This window comes from Macaca nemestrina, chromosome 10, assembly GCF_043159975.1.
Source record: "Macaca nemestrina isolate mMacNem1 chromosome 10, mMacNem.hap1, whole genome shotgun sequence".
Classification (NCBI taxonomy): Eukaryota; Metazoa; Chordata; class Mammalia; order Primates; family Cercopithecidae; genus Macaca; species Macaca nemestrina.
In genome coordinates this window covers 114,854,863-114,871,157 of record NC_092134.1, presented here as the reverse complement: position 1 = coordinate 114,871,157, position 16,295 = coordinate 114,854,863, and the positions used below count along the sequence as shown (strand labels likewise).

The window sequence follows — 16,295 nt, the reverse complement described above, 5'->3', positions numbered from 1 at the left end:
CATCTGGGCAGGGCTTGTTGTCCCTAGGAGGAAAGGCCTCAGTGTGTGTGTCTAGTGATTGAGTGCGCCTCGGAGCCAGTGGGAGGGCTTGGAAAAACACTGATTGCTGGGCCTGCCCCTGAAGTTTCTGATTAGCAGACCTAGGGTGGGGTCCAGGGATTTGCATTTCTTTCTTTCTTTTTGTTTTTTGAGATGGAGTCTCGCAATGTCTCTCAGGCTGGAGTGCAGTGGCGAGTGGTGCAATCTCGGCTCACTGCAACCTCCACCTCCCAGGTTCAAGCAATTCTCCTGCCTCAACCTCCCAAGTAGCTGGGACTACAGGTGCGCATCACCACACCTGGCTAATTTTTGTATTTTTAGTAAAGACAAGATTTCGCCATGTTGGCCAGGATTGTGTCAAACTCCTGACCTCAAGTGATCCGCCCATCTCAGCCTCCCAAAGTGCTGGGCTTACAGGCGTGAGCCACCATGCCTGGCGGGATTTGCATTTCTTACTAGCTCACAGGTGATGCTGTTGTTCCAAAACGCAGACCTACTAGTGCCTACTTCTCCCTTTTGATCTGTTTTGTTTTTATTTTAAATTAATTTTTTGTGAGTACATAGTAGGTGTGTGTCTTTATGGGGTACATGAGATATTTTGATACAGGCATACATCACATAATAATCACATCAGGGTAAATGGCATACCTGTCACCTCAAGCATCTATCATTTCTTTGTGTTATGGACATTCCAATTATATTATTTTAGCTATTTATAAATGTACAGTAAGTTATTGTTGACAGTTTTCACCCTGTCGTGCTACCAAATATGACCTGTTTTTAAGATAGTTTCTCTTTGCCAAGATTGTATTGCTGCACACATTGGCAATCATTGTGTAAATGATTAACCATCTGCAGCGGCTTCTTCCTGGAAAAAAAATTAAAAACTAAACTGTTGAGAAAGGTATGAGTAATTTGTGTGAAAACATATTCTATTTTCATAATGACCACAGAATACTGTGGCATTCTACCAGCCTACTCGAATGTATGTGAACATTTCTCCCTTTCTCTGAAGATTTCTTCTTTTAAGTGTCTTGGTTTCAGTGAATTGTATCTATCTTGGGTAAGAAGTTCAGTGTTCTCTTTCAAACCCAAGCATTTTACTTAAAGAAAGCTGAGAAAGCTAGGACAGATGAATTCTCACAAAAGTTTGAAAGAAACTTGCTAATTTTCTTATGGCCTTTCTTTTCTTCACAGAAATTCTGGGTAGCCAGCCTGACCTAAGACATCAGTCAGCAACCCTGCAAAAAATTACAGTGTCCTGCCAACGCTTTAGCCACCACACCCATCACACCCATGCCTGGAACTTTCCTTGATATTTCACCCCATTCAAATCTGCTCTAAATGGTTGCTGACCAAACCTGAAATATACCCTAAACATACTAACAAACTTCTTTTGGGTCTTTTTTTTTTTTTTAATCTTTTACTGTAATATTTGAATCTTATCTCCAAGAGCTTGCTTATCTAAAACTTTCCTAAATTTATTTTTATTAAGCCGTTGGAATAAGAAACCACTAGCCTGAGAATTCCTGCAAACAGAGCTCATTTCACTGTTTACATCAGCTAACAAATAAGAGGCTTCCCCAGTTTGAACTACGACTTTGAACCCCAGCTTCACTCCTTTGTTGTGGTAGTGATTAATATATTTCCTGGTACCTTTTTCTTTAGCAAGTCATTCAAAGAAGCATATGTTAGCCACTTAGAATCCGGAAATAAATTTACTACTTTGTGAGAATTACTGGATGGTGAAATTTTTTGTTCTTTGGGATTTTATTTTTCTTTTTATTGAGAGAGGGTCTTTATCACCCAGGCTGGAGTGCAGTGGCACAATCATGGCTCACTGCAGCCTTGAGCTCCTGGGCTCAAGTGATCCACCCACTTCAGCCTCCTGAGCAGCTGGGACTACAGACACATGCCACCACACCCAGCTTAGTTTGTATTATTTTTTGTAGAGACAGGGTCTCACTATGTGGCCCAGGCTGGTCTCAAACTCCTGGGCTCTAGTGACCCTCATGCCTTGGCCTCCCACAGTAGCGGGATTATAGATGTGAGCCACTTTGCCTGGCTTGGGTGGCAAAGTTGTAAATTTCTAAGTGGTTTGTCCACCCAAAGGACTCAATTATAGCTAGCAGGTTTCTGGGTAAGCAAAGAATGAATGAGAAGAAATGGAGCTGGATATTCTGAGCCTTTTATTTTGAACCATAGGTTCATATAATTGGATTATTCATGATCCTTGATTTGTGACATATTGTCATCACAGTCTTAGATGCAGAGGTCCATGAATGTCCTACCTTATTCATTATTTATTTAGTTCATTTTTAAAGTGGGATTTCTATTTCTAATTTCTAACCATCAGCTTCTCTTTCCTGAAGCTTCTCTTTCCTGAACATTTGTAATGTTTCAAATACAAAAGTTTTATTTGGAAAGTAATCCTAGGAAAGACTTAGAGAAATGAAGAAGAGAACTGAGAAATGATGCATTATCAAACAAGTTACCACTCTGAGTAGATCTTAATTGTCTGAATAATTCTGGGAACCAATGTAGATTACATGAATCAGAATTTTCTCTTTCTAGGGGAAAGTGTGCTGGAATATTTAAAGCTGATATCTTTAAAATTTAAAGGGACATTAATTATCTGGCATTTTCAGACCACCACATGCAATGGCAGAGAGCTCCTTGAAATCTGGGACAGTTAAAAGTTGGGCTGGCATGCATGGAATTAGAGGGCACCAATTACATCTGCCTTAGTTAGAAGCTAAATAGTATTATTAATGCATATATTTCAAAGGAATTCCTGATTAAATAAGTTATAAATGAATTTTATGCTTTCAATATTTAGCCAACAATGAATGGTTCTTTTCTAGTTAAAATAAAGAACTTAAATGGGATTGACATTGGGATTCTTAATGCCTGACAAGCTTTAAAGACCATTGCATAGTTTGATGAGTTTTAGCAAATGTATAAACTTGTGTAATCTATATCTCAATCAAGATATTGACCAGAAATTCCCCTGGTGTCTCCTTTCAGTCACTCACCATTTTCTGTAAGTAATTATTGCTCTACCTTCTATCATAGGTTGCCTGTTCTTCAATTTCATATAAAAGTGTCATATAGTACATGGTCCTTTCTGTCTGGCCTCTTTTGCTCAACATAGTGTTGCATGTATTATTTGTTCCTTCTCTTTACTGTAGAATAATATTCCATTGTATTAGAATAATATTTCATTATATTAATTATGTGAGGAAGCCCAGGGAATCTTCCTCTCAGAAATGTTTTTGAGGATTTAAGAAAGTCTTTTTAGAGACCAGGGGATATTCTAGAGCTTTTTTATTTAGCCTTTTTATTTTAAAAAATACGTTGACCTAGCCCTGAAAATTAACATAGCTTTATCAACACAGATGCCTGCCAAATTAGGCTGTCTCTAAAACAGCTCCAGCCATGGGCAAGGCAGAATTTTAATAAATATGAATAGTCTATTCTTAGTATTTCACCACTTCAAGTTGTGTGTTTCTCATTCTTCTGTGTAGTTCTTCAAAACCCATTTGAAATTTATTGAAACTGATTCTGTGGCCTTGCATATATGCCTTATCCTGGTGAATATAACATGTAGACTTGAATGTACATTCTGCATTTGAGTGTTTTGTTCTATAAATTGAATTAGGTCAAGATGGTTGATAACATTGCTCAAATCTTGTGTGTTACTGAGTTTTTTCCCTACCATATCTATCAATTCAAAAGAAGGTTGAAAAAGAACAAATGATAGATGGGACAAACAGAAAAGAAATAGCAGGACAATAGACTTAAATCCAACTTTATCAGTAGACTTCAATCCAACCAGGTCAATCGTATTTATATTACGTTAAATATAAGTAGATTAAATTTGTCTAATTCTTCCTTAATACTACCAGTTTTTGCTTCATGTATTTGGAAGCTCTGTTATTAGTTGCAAAAACATTTGCACTTGTTATGACTTCCTGATGAATTAACTCTTATCATTGTAAAATATCTTTCTTTCTAGTCATGCTTCCTGATTTGTAGTTTTTTAATATACCTGCTCCTGCTTTCCTATGCTTGCATATGTATGTTATCTCATTTTTCATCCTTTTACTATTATATCTCTTTATATTTAAAGTCTCTATTAACAGCACGTAATTAGGACTTAAAAACTAATCTGATGGTCTCTGGCTCTTATCAGTGTTTATTCCATTTCTACTTAATGTAATTTTTAAAATGTCATTAAAAATTGTTTTATTTCAGTAGCTGTAGGGGTACAAGTGGCTTTGGTTACATGGATGAATTGTATAGCGGTGAAGTCTGGGATTTTAGTGCTCCTGTCACCTGAATAGTGTACATTGTACCTAATAGGTAGTTTTCCATCCTTACCTCCCTTTCAGTCTCCCTGCTTTTGAGTCTCCACTGTCCACTCTGTATGCCTTTGCATACTCTCTCTTAGCTCCAACTTACACAATACTTAATCTGATTATTTATATGCTTCAGTTTGAGTCTACCACCTTGGCTATTGATTTTTCTTCCTCTTATGTGTCTATTGTTCCTTCATTACTGCCTTTGGATTTAATAAAATTGAGGCTGAGGCTGGAGGGTTGTATGAGCCCAGGAATTCAAGACCAGCCAACTGGCAATATAGTGAGAGCTTGTCTCAAAAAACAAATAAAAAGTAAAGATTCCGTGAATTCATATTCTCCACAACACTTGGCTATGTCAATTTTTTTTCACGAATGGGTATAAAACATTATCACATTCCTTTAGATTCCTCATTTATTAATGATATTAAGTACCTCTTCATATTTTTATTAGTTGAAAACATTTCTTCTGCCAAATGATTGTTCATATCCTCACACCTCTCATTTTTTCATTGATTTCTAGGAATTCTACGCTTGGAATACCACTGAACTGGACCACTTATATTTGACTACTTTTAACTTATTAGAGAAATCTTTGGCCTTTGAGTCTATCGCCAGTTCCTGACTACCTGTTTAATTTGCAAAACCTTCCAAATTGGGCCCCCTTATCCTACTCCGTATTTCCCCTTAGCACCTACCACCTTTGCCATGTTACATACGTGTTTATTGCTTGTATGTACTGTCTTTCCCTTAGTAGTACATGTAGGCTGCTACACGATAAATACAGAGATTAAGAGTTAGCATTTTGAACTTTCAAAGCAATTTAAACATTGTCATAATATTTTTATTAAATGAAGGGATTAGTCTCCAATGAATTGGAAACGTTTTTAAAAACTAGTTCTTCACTACTTTGAAAAGCATGGTCTAGATTATCTCATACCTTCACATAATAGCATTTGAAAGGCTCATTGAACAGAAGAGATAACTCGGTAACTATTATACCTGTCAGACTTGAAAAAGTGTTTATGCTCTACACAAAATATAATTGCTAACAAAGACAAATATTTTTTTCTGATTTAGTGAGAAGGTATGTTTTTCTAACTAACATGGGCATTACTTTGTGTTATTGGTATTCCCATGTTTATAGCTGAGCCTGGTATGTGTCTCTTTGTTTTATGTGCACGTATATATAAATATATCTATACAAAATACTTTTTAAAAATTATACTTTAAATTCTAGGGTACATGTGCAAAACGTGCAGGTTTGTTACATAGGTATACAGGTGCCACGTTGGTTTGCTGCACCCATCAACTCGTCATTTACATTAGATATTTGTCCTAATGCTCTCCCTCCCCCACCCCCAACCCCCAACAGGTCCGGGTGTGTGATGTTCCCCACCCTGTATCCAAGTGTTCTCATTGTTCATTTCCCACTTATGAGTGAGAACATGCAGTGTTTGGTTTTCTGTCCTTGTGATAGTTTGCTGAGAATGATGGTTTCCAGCTTCATCCATGTCCTGCAAAGGACATGAACTCATCCTTTTTTATGGCTGCATAGTATTCCATGGTGTATATGTGCCACATTTTCTTTTCTTTTCTTTTTTTTTTTTTTTTTGGTGTTTATCATAGGCTTTTTTTTTTTTTTTTAATACTTTAAGTTCTAGGGTACATGTGCACAATGTGCAGGTTTGTTACATATATACTTGTACCATGTTGGTGTGCTGCACCCATCAACTCGTCAGCACCCATCAACTCATCATTTACATCAGGTATAACTCCCAATGCCATGCCTCCCCTTACCCCCTCCCCATAATAGGCCCAGGTGTGTGATGTTCCCCTTCTAGAGTCCAAGTGATCTCATTGTTCAATTCCCACCTATGAGTGAGAACATGCAGTGTTTGGTTTACTGTTCTTGTGATAGTTTGCTGAGAATGATGGTTTCCAGCTGCATCCATGTCCCTACAAAGGACACAAACTCATCCTTTTTTATGGCTGCATAGTATTCCATGGTGTATATGTGTCACATTTTCTAAATCCAGTCTGTCACTGATGGACATTTGGGTTGATTCCAAGTCTTTGCTATTGTGAATAGTGCTGCAATAAACATACATGTGCATGTGTCTTTATAGCAGCATGATTTATAATCGTTTGGGTATATACCCAGTAATGGGATGGCTGGGTCATGTGGTATTTCTAGTCCTAGATCCTTGAGGAATCACCATACTGTTTTCCACAATGGTTGAACCAGTTTACAATCCCACCAACAGTGTAAAAGTGTTCCTATTTCTCCACATCCTCTCCAGCACCTGTTGTTTCCTGACTTTTTAATGATTGCCATTCTAACTGGTGTGAGATGGTATCTCATTGTGGTTTTGATTTGCATTTCTCTGATGGCCAGTGATGACGAGCATTTTTTCATGTATCTGTTGGCTGTACGCATGTCTTCTTTTGAGAAATGTCTGTTCATATCCTTTGCCCACCTTTTGATGGGGTTGTTTGTTTTTTTCTTGCAAATTTGTTTGAGTTTTTTGTAGGTTCTGGATATTAGCCCTTTGTCAGATGAGTAGATTGCAAAAATTTTCTCCCATTCTGTAGGTTGCCTGTTCACTCTGATGGTAATCTCCCTTGTTGTGCAGAAGCTCCTCAGTTCAATTAGATTCCATTTGTCAACTCTGGCCTCCGTTCACATTTTCTTAATCCAGTCTATCATTGATGGGCATTTGAGTTCGTTCCAAATCTTTGCTATTGTGAATAGTGCCACATTAAACATACGTGTGCATGTGTCTTTATAGTAGCATGATTTATAATCCTTTGGGTATATACCCAGTAATGGGATGGCTGGGTCATATGGTACTTCTAGTTCTAGATCTTTGAGGAATCACCATACTGTTTTCCACAATGGTTGAACCAGTTTATAATCCCACCAACAGTGTAAAAGTGTTCCTATTTCTCCACATCCTCTCCAGCACCTGTTGTTTCCTGACTTTTTAATGATTGCCATTCTAACTGGTGTGAGATGGTATCTCATTGTGGTTTTGATTTGCATTTCTCTGATGGCCAGTGATGATGAGCATTTTTTCATGTGTCTGTTGGTATGAATGTCTTCTTTTGTGAAAAGTCTGTTCATATCCCTTGCCCACTTTTTGATGGGGTTGTTCATTTTTTTCTTGTAAATTTGTTTGAGTTCTTTGTAGGTTCTGGATATTAGCCCTTTGTCAGATGGGTAGATTGCAAAAATTTTCTTCCTTTTGTAGGTTGCCTATTCAGTCTGATGGTAGTTTATTTTGCCATGCAGCAGCTCTTTAGTTTAATTAGATCCCATTTGTCTATTTTGGCTTTTGTTGCCATTGCTTTCGGTGTTTTAGACATGAAGTCCTTGCCCATGCCTATGTCCTGAATGGTATTGCCTAGGTTTTCTTCTAGGGTTTTTATGGTTTTCGATCTAACATTTAAGTCTTTAATCCATCTTGAATTAATTTTTGTATGGTGCAAGGAAGTGATGCAGTTTTAGCTTCCTACATATGGCTAGCCAGTTTTCCCAGCACCATTTATTAAATAGGGAATCCTTTCCCCATTTCTGGTTTTTGTCAGGTTTGTCAAAGATCGGATGGTTGTAGATGTGTGCTGTTATTTCTGAGGCCTCTATTCTGTTCCATTGATCTATATCTCTGTTTTGGTATCAGTACCATGCTGTTTTGGTTACTGTAGCCTTGTAGTATAGTTTGAAGTCAGGTAGTGTGATGCCCCCAGCTTTGTTCTTTTGGCCTAGGATTGTCTTAGCAATGCGGGGTCTTTTTTGGTTCCATATGAACTTTAAAGTAGTTTTTTCCAATTCTGTGTAGAAAGTCATTGGTAGCTTGATGGGGATGGCATTGAATCTATAAATTACCTTGGGCAGTATGGCCATTTTCATGATATTGATTCTTCCTATCCATGAGTATGGAATATTCTTCCATTTGCTTGTGTCTTCTTTTATTTCACTGAGCAGTGGTTTGTAGTTCTTCTTGAAGAGGTCCTTTACATCCTTTGTAAGTTGTATTCCTAGGTATTTTATTCTCTTTGTAGCAATTGTGAATGGGAGTTCACTCATGATTTGGCTATTTATCTGTTATTGGTGTATAAGAATGCTTGTGATTTTTGCACATTGATTTTGTGTCCTGAGACTTTGCTGAATTTGCTTATCAGCTTAAGGAGATTTTGGGTGAGACGATGGGGTTTTCTAAATATACAATCATGTCATCTGCAAACAGGGACAATTTGACTTCCTGTTTTCCTTATTGAATATCCTTTATCTCTTTCTCTTGCCTGATTTCCCTGGCCAGAACTCCCAACACTATGTTGAATAGGAGTGGTGAGAGAGGGCATCCCTGTCTTGTGGCAGTTTTCAAAGGGAATGCTTCCAGTTTTTGCCCATTCAGTATGATATTGGCTGTGGGTTTGTCATAAATAGTCTTATTATTTTGAGATATGTTCCATCAATACCTAGTTTATTAAGAGTTTTAGCATGAAGCATTGTTGAATTTTATCAAAGGCTTTTTCTGCATCTATTGAGCTAATCATGTGGTTTTTGTTGTTGATTCTGTTTTTATGATGGATTAGGTTTATTGATTTGCATATGTTGAACCAGCCTTGCATACCTGGGATGAAGCCAACTTGATCATGGTGGATAAGCTTTTTGATGTGCTGCTGGATTCGGTTTGCCAGTATTTTACTGAGAATTTTCACATTGATATTCATCAGAGATATTAGTCTAAAATTCTCTTTTTTGTGTGTGTGTCTCTGCCAGCCTTTGGTATCAGGATGATGCTGGCCTCATAAAATGAGTTAGGAAGGACTCCCTCTTTTTCTGTTGATTAGAATAGTTTCAGAAGGCATGGTACCAGCTCTTCTTTGTACCTCTGCTAGAATTCAGCTGTGAATCCATCTGGTCCTGGACTTTTTTGGTTGGTAGGCTCTTGATTATTGCCTCAATTTCAGAGCCTGCTATTGGTCTATTCAGAGATTCAACTTCTCCCTGGTTTAGTCTTGGGAGGGTGAACGTGTCTAGGAATTTATCTATTTCTTCTAGATTTTCTAGTTTATTTGGGTAAAGGTGTTTATAGTATTCTCTGATGGTAGTTTGTATTTCTGTGGGATCAGTGGCGACATCCCCTTTATCATTTTTTATTGCATCTATTTGATTCTTCTCTCTTTTCTTCTTTATTAGTTTTGCTAGCAGTCTATCAGTTTTGTTGATCTTTTCAAAAAAGCAGCTCCTGGATTGATTGATTTTTTGAAGGGTTTTATGTCTTTATCTCCTTCAGTTCTGCTCTGATCTTAGTTACTTCTCGCCTTCGGCTAGCTTTTGAATGTGTTTGCTCTTGCTTCTCTAGTTCTTTTAATTGTGATGTTAGGGTGTCGAGTTTAGATCTTTCCTGCTTTCTCTTGTGGGCATTTAGTGCTATAAATTTCCTTCTACACACTGCTTTAAATGTGTCTCAGAGATTCTTGTATGTTGTGTCTTTGTTCTCATTGGTTTCAAAGAACATCTTCATTTCTACCTTCATTTCATTATTTACCCAGTAGTCATTCAGGAGCCAGTTGTTCAGCTGCCTTGTAGTTGTGCAGTTTGAGTGAGTTTCTTAATCCTGAGTTCTAATTTGATTGCATTGTGGTCTGAGAGACAGTTTCTTGTGATTTCTGTTCTTTTGCATTTGCTGAGCAGTACTTTACTTCCAATTATGTGATTAATTTTAGAATATGTGCAATGTGGTGCTCAGAAGAATGTATATTCTGTTGATTTGGGGTGGAGAGTTCTGTAGATGTCTATTAGGTCTGCTTGGTGCAGAGTTGAGTTCAAGTCCTGGACATCCTTGTTAACCTTCTGTCTCTTTGATCTGTCTATTAAAGACAGTAGGGTGTTAAAGTCTTCCATTATTATTGTGTGGGAGTCTAAGTCTCTTTGTAAGTCTCTAAGAACTTGCTTTATGAATCTGGGTGCTCCTGTGTTGGGTGCATATATATTTAGGAGAGTTAGTTCTTCTTGTTGAGTTACTCCCTTTACCATTACATAATCACCTTCTTTGTCTCTTTTGATCTTTGTAGGTTTAAAGTCTGTTTTATCAGACACTAGGATTGCAACCCCTGCTTTTTTTTTGTTTTCCATTTGCTTGGTAGATCTTCCTCCATCCCTTTTTCTGAGTCTATGTGTGTCTGTGCACGTGAGATGGGTCTCCAGAATACAATGCACTGATGGGTCTTGACTCTTCATCCAATATGCCAGTCTGTCTTTTAATTGGAGCATTTAGCCCATTTACATTTAAGGTTAATATTGTTATGTGTGAATTTGATCCTGTCATTATGATGCTAGCTGGTTATTTTGCCCATTAGTTGATGCAGTTTATTCCTAGCATCAATGGTCTTTACCATTTGGCATGCTTTTGCAGTGGCTGGTACCGGTTGTTCCTTTCCATGTTTAGTGCTTCCTTCAGGAGCTCTTGTAAGGCAGGCCTGGTGGTGACAAAATCTCTCAGCATTTGCTTGTTTGTAAAGGATTTTGTTTCTCCTTCACTTATGAAGCTTAGTTTGACTGGATATGAATTTCTGGGTTGAAAATTCTTTTCTTTAAGAATGTTGAATATTGGCCCCCACTCTCTTCTGGCTTGTAGGATTTCTGCTGAGAGATCTGCTGTTAGTCTGATGGGCTTCCCTTTGTGGGTAACCCAACCTTTCTCTCTTGCTGCCCTTAACATTTTTTCTTTCATTTCAACCTTGGTGATTCTGACAGTTATGTGTCTTGGAGTTGCTCTTCTCGAGGAGTATTTTTGTGGTGTTCTCTGTATTTCCTGAACTTGAATGTTGGCCTACCTTGCTAGGTTGGGGAAGTTCTCCTGGTAATATCCTGAAGAGTGTTTTCCAACTTGGTTCCATTCTCCCCATCACTTTCAGGTACACCATTCAAATGTAGATTTGGTCTTTGCACATAGTCCCATATTTCTTGGATGCTTTGTTCATTTCTTTTTACTCTTTTTTCCTTTAAACTTGTCTTCTCGCTTTATTTCATTAATTTGCTCTTCAATCACTGATACCCTTTCTTCCACTTGATCGAATCGGCTATTGAAACTTGTGTATGCATCACTAAGTTCTTGTGCCATGGTTTTCTGGTCCATCAGGTCTTTTAAGGTCTTCCCTACACTGTTTTTTCTAGTTAGCCATTCGTCTAATCTTTTTTCAAGGTTTTTAGCTTCCTTGCAATGGGTTAGAACATGCTCCTTTAGCTCGGAGAAATATGTTATTACCAACCTTCTGAAGTTTACTTCTGTCGACTCATCAAAGTCATTCTCCATCCAGCTTTGTTCCATTGCTGGTGAGGAGCTGTGATCCTTTGGAGGAGAAAAGGCAGTCTGGTTTTTAGAATTTTCAGCTTTTCTGCCTTGGTTTCTCCCCATCTTTGTGGTTTTATCTACCTTTGGTCTTTCATGTTGGTGACCTACAGATGGAGTTTGGTTTAGATGTCCTTTTTGTTGATGTTGATGCTATTCCTTTCTGTTTGTTAGTTTTCCTTCTAAGAGTCATGTCCCTCAGCTGCAGGTCTGTTGGAGTTTGCTGGAGGTCCACTCCAGACCTTGTTTGCCTGGGTATCACCAGTGGAGGCTGCACAACAGCAAATATTGCAGAACAGCAAATATTGCTGCCTGATCCTTCCTCTGGAAGCTTCATCTCAGAGGGGCACCCACCTGTATGTGGTGTCTGTCAGCCCCTGCTTGGAGGTGTCTCCCAGTTAGGCTACACAGGAGTCAGCGACCCACTTGAGGAGGCAGTCTGTCTATTCTCAGAGCTCAATCACCATGCTGGGAGAACCCCTGCTCTCTTCAGAGCTGTCAGATGGGAAGTTTAAGTCTGCAGAAGTTTCTGCTGCCTTTGTTCAGCTATGCCCTGTCCCCAGAGGTGGAGACTATACAGGCAGTAGGCCTTGCTGTGCTGCAGTGGGCTCCACTGAGTTTGAGCTTCCTGGCCGCTTTGTTTACCTACTCAAGCCTCAGCAATGGTGGACACCCCTCCCCCAGTCAGGCTGCAGCCTTGCATGTCAATCTCAGACTGCTGCTAGCAGTGAGCAAGGTTCCGTGGGTGTGGGACCCACCAATCCAGGCACGGGAGAGGATCTCCTGGTCTGCCAGTTGCTAAGACCATGGGAAAAGCACAGTATTTGGGCAAGAGTGTCCTGTTTTTCCAGGTACAGTCTGTCACGGCTTCCCTTGGCTAGGAAAGGGAAATCCCCCAATCCCTTGCTTTCTGGGTGAGATGATGCCCCGTCCTGCTTCGGCTCACCCTCTGTGGGCTGCACCCACTGTCCAACCAGTCCTAATGACATGAACCAGGTACCTCAGTTGGAAATGCAGAAATCACCCCTCTTCTGCATCAATCATGGTGGGAGCTGTAGACCAGAGCCGTTTCTATTCGGCCATCTTGGAATGGAGCTACAAAATACTTTTTAAATGAAAGACAATGCAAGCTGCAAGCCACTTAATTATGTAATTCAGCTTAATCCCTTATGCTCTCAGTTTTCATGTTTTGAGTTTCCCATACTAGAGTGTGGTTATTAAATGTGTGTCCTATTTCTTTGGATGGTGCACTGGCTGAGTATGTGAGTAAATTTTTTAGAATGACCTAGGTTCATAAACTAACTTGTTGATTCCTTGTTTTCTGAGTAACTGTAGATACATACCTTGAGGATTCTCATGCTGTAGTAGTTCCACAATAAATGGTGGTGATATTTTTCACCTTTGGAAGTGAGTGAAGTTCTAGAAAATCTTTAGGTGAAATGATTTTAATCAAAATAATATTTTACAACAATTATATGGCATTATGGTAGAATGAATGCACAATTGGGAACTAATCCAAGAAGCTTATACCAGAACTATACATATATTTGTGAAAATAAAGTGGTGAGATTTGGCTGCTTGGAAACAGAGGGCAAAGGTTTCTGTGAAAGAGAATATGTCCTTTATTTCCCAGGTATTTGCTCTATCACAGTATATATAACATAGTAAGAGCTTTATTTGGGTGCTTAGTCTGGTACCTGAAATGCGTTAGTGAATGTTGAAAATCACATTATCTTGACTTTTTTCTGTCAATGACCAAACTTTTTGCAAGCATTATCTCAATATAATTTTTAACTAGTAAACGAATGAGTACATTGTACAATTTCAGCATCAGTTCATATTCACATAGGATCAGGTAAACAGAAATTGTATATTATAGTGAAAGTTGCTAACCTAGGTTAGCTTGACTATATTTACTTTGCTGTGTTTCCATGCAAAAATCAAACGTCTTTGATCCCCATTTATAAAGTGGAGATGAATTTACACATTTTATAGAGCTGTTGACTAAGGATTATGGATAATTTATGTAAATGTGTAGGAACCACTATAGGCACTTAGTATGTGATAGCTATGGCTCCATTACAAAAGGTTGAATATCAGTAGGGTATATGTGTGTGTTTGTGTGTGTGTATACGTATGTGTAGTGTATGTGTTAGTGAATCCTTTTCTTAGCCAAATCTTAAGCCCTTATACAGAAAGAAAAAAAACGAAATTAAGAGAACAGAGATTGGGTGAGGCTGGTAAAGGGAGAAAGGAGTCTTGTCTGGCCAGTGCTTGTCATGGCCCTCAGCAAGCTTCCATGGCCATCCCTGTTGCCCTTTACAGAGGCCTAGAGTTCTAGAGAACAGCATGGAAACCATGCTAGTGGATTTTAAACACCTCAAGTGCAAGAATGGAATCTTCTTTATTAACTGATACAGGTATCACATGTGGCCTTGCACTGAGTAGGTGATTGGCCACAGCTTACAATTCCACTACTGAAGTTTTTGCTCCATGTTTGACTACACAACAGAGTTATCACTTGAAGGAGAATTAGGAAACCCACTAGCAAGCCTGTGTCATTTAATGGATGTAATAATAACATCATTTTTTTTTTCCAGATCTAGGTTGGAATTTGCCCCTGACAAATAAGAAAATGAGGAGTGATGCAAGCGATATGTTGGCTGCAGCATTGGAGCAGATGGATGGTATCATAGCAGGTGATCTGCATCCTGTGAAAGACAGAATCACAACATTTACTCTGCTCACTTCACTTTTTCACTACAACTTTCATATTATCTTTTTACTTGATTTTCATTTTTTAGCCCTATGTCTTTTGCTTCCCTGTAATTTCGTTTTTGTTCCTCTTCTCCATTTTCTGCCAGCATTATTCTCAAACATTATTTTAAAATATCAAAAATTCAAGTTCCATCCTAGGTTTCTAATCAAGGATAAAGAATCTGCATCTCAGGTGGTTCTGGTGTAGGTGGTCTGTGGACCATACTTTGAGAGACACTGCTCTATCCAGTAACCATGAATGTTCTGATCTATTTTCCTGAATTCAAAATTCACTTTCTGCCAATGACTCTCATATCTATTTTTTTTAAGAGAGGAGGTCTTGCTCTGTTGCTCAAGCTGGAGTGCAGTGGCTATTTACAGGCACGATTGCCTGTGAATAACATGCATAGTGCAACCTTGAAATACTGGGCTCAAGCAATCTTCCCACCTCAAGTACCTGCGATCACAGGCATGCGCCACTGCACCCAGCTTGTTCACATCTATTTACCTTCCCAATTCTTTGCTAAGCTTCCAGTCCCTATCTCTAATTTCCAACCAGATATCTCTCTGGAAAAGTCCTATAGGCACGTCAGCATAATAATTTAACACATTGAGCTCATTATCTTTCCTTGGAATTTACTCTAATAACCTTTATCTGGGTTCATTTCATAACCCTTCATCCACAGTTTTTCTAAGCCAGAAATCATTTGGTCCAGTATTGGCCCAGAATGAACCAGTTCTAATATCTGTATTTTCTGATCTTCCACTTTCTTATCCATGATCTCCACGATGCCAGCACACCTCACACCAAAGCCCACCAGGCTCTTTTTCTTTCTATATCCCTTGATTGGCCTCCTTGTTAGGAATTGCACCATGGATATTTACCATCAACTACATGGTTTTAATTCTTGCACCATGTAAATCTGACTTGGAGAGATTTATGTGATTGAATTCTCTTTTTTCTGTTTCTTTTGATTGTTCCTTACTGTGACTAGACTGGTTTACCACCTTTGGCTTTGATATTTTTATCTAACATAAATCCCATTGCTCTCTCTGTGATTTTGTTTAACTTAGGTTCTAAGGCCCTGGAATATTCCAATGGGATTTTTGATTACCAATCTCCCACCTCTCCATTCATGGGAAGTTTGTGAGCTCTGCACCTTGTGGAAGACCTGCGTGGATTGTTAGAGATGATGGAAACAGATGAGAAAGAAGGCTTGAGATGACAGATCCCAGATTCAACAGCAGAAATGCTTATTGAATGGCTTCAGAGTCAAATGGTAGGTGTCTGCCTGTTGTAAATTCTGTATTATGAATCTTTTGTTGCTTATTCCAAAATTTAGAACATAGAGTAGCTGATTAGAACAAAAAAAAAGTATAGGGCAGCAGATGTGCTCTATTGTATTCCTTAAGATATCTTAACTTTCTTTTGACTCTAAGGATAACTTTTTAAAAAGTGCTATTAGTGTACATTTTATAAATACCAACAACAGGGCACCTGATTCTGCCCATAAAAACAGACTGGCTTTTAGATTGTGCTTGAGTGACCTAGTGTGGCTTAAATCAAATAGTCCTATAAGGGAAAGAATCTTGCACATAGATGATTTCTCAGTTATATTGGGTTATTCATTATAAAGGACCCAATGGCAATGCTAAGTGGAAAGCATAATGAAAGACATTCAAAAAGTCACAGCAGTTTCCAGCAGTATTTGACCTGAAGTGCCACCTGGTGGTTTATTTCAATCTTTTCAGTTCCAGTTCTCGAATTAAATTGTGG

At 38.5% G+C, this 16,295-nt stretch overlaps 1 pseudogene; it reads left to right on the top strand.

The window, feature by feature from the left end:
• LOC105492162 (liprin-beta-1-like) overlaps positions 1-16,295 on the top strand; it is a 120,098-nt pseudogene that overhangs the window by 75,201 nt on the left and 28,602 nt on the right.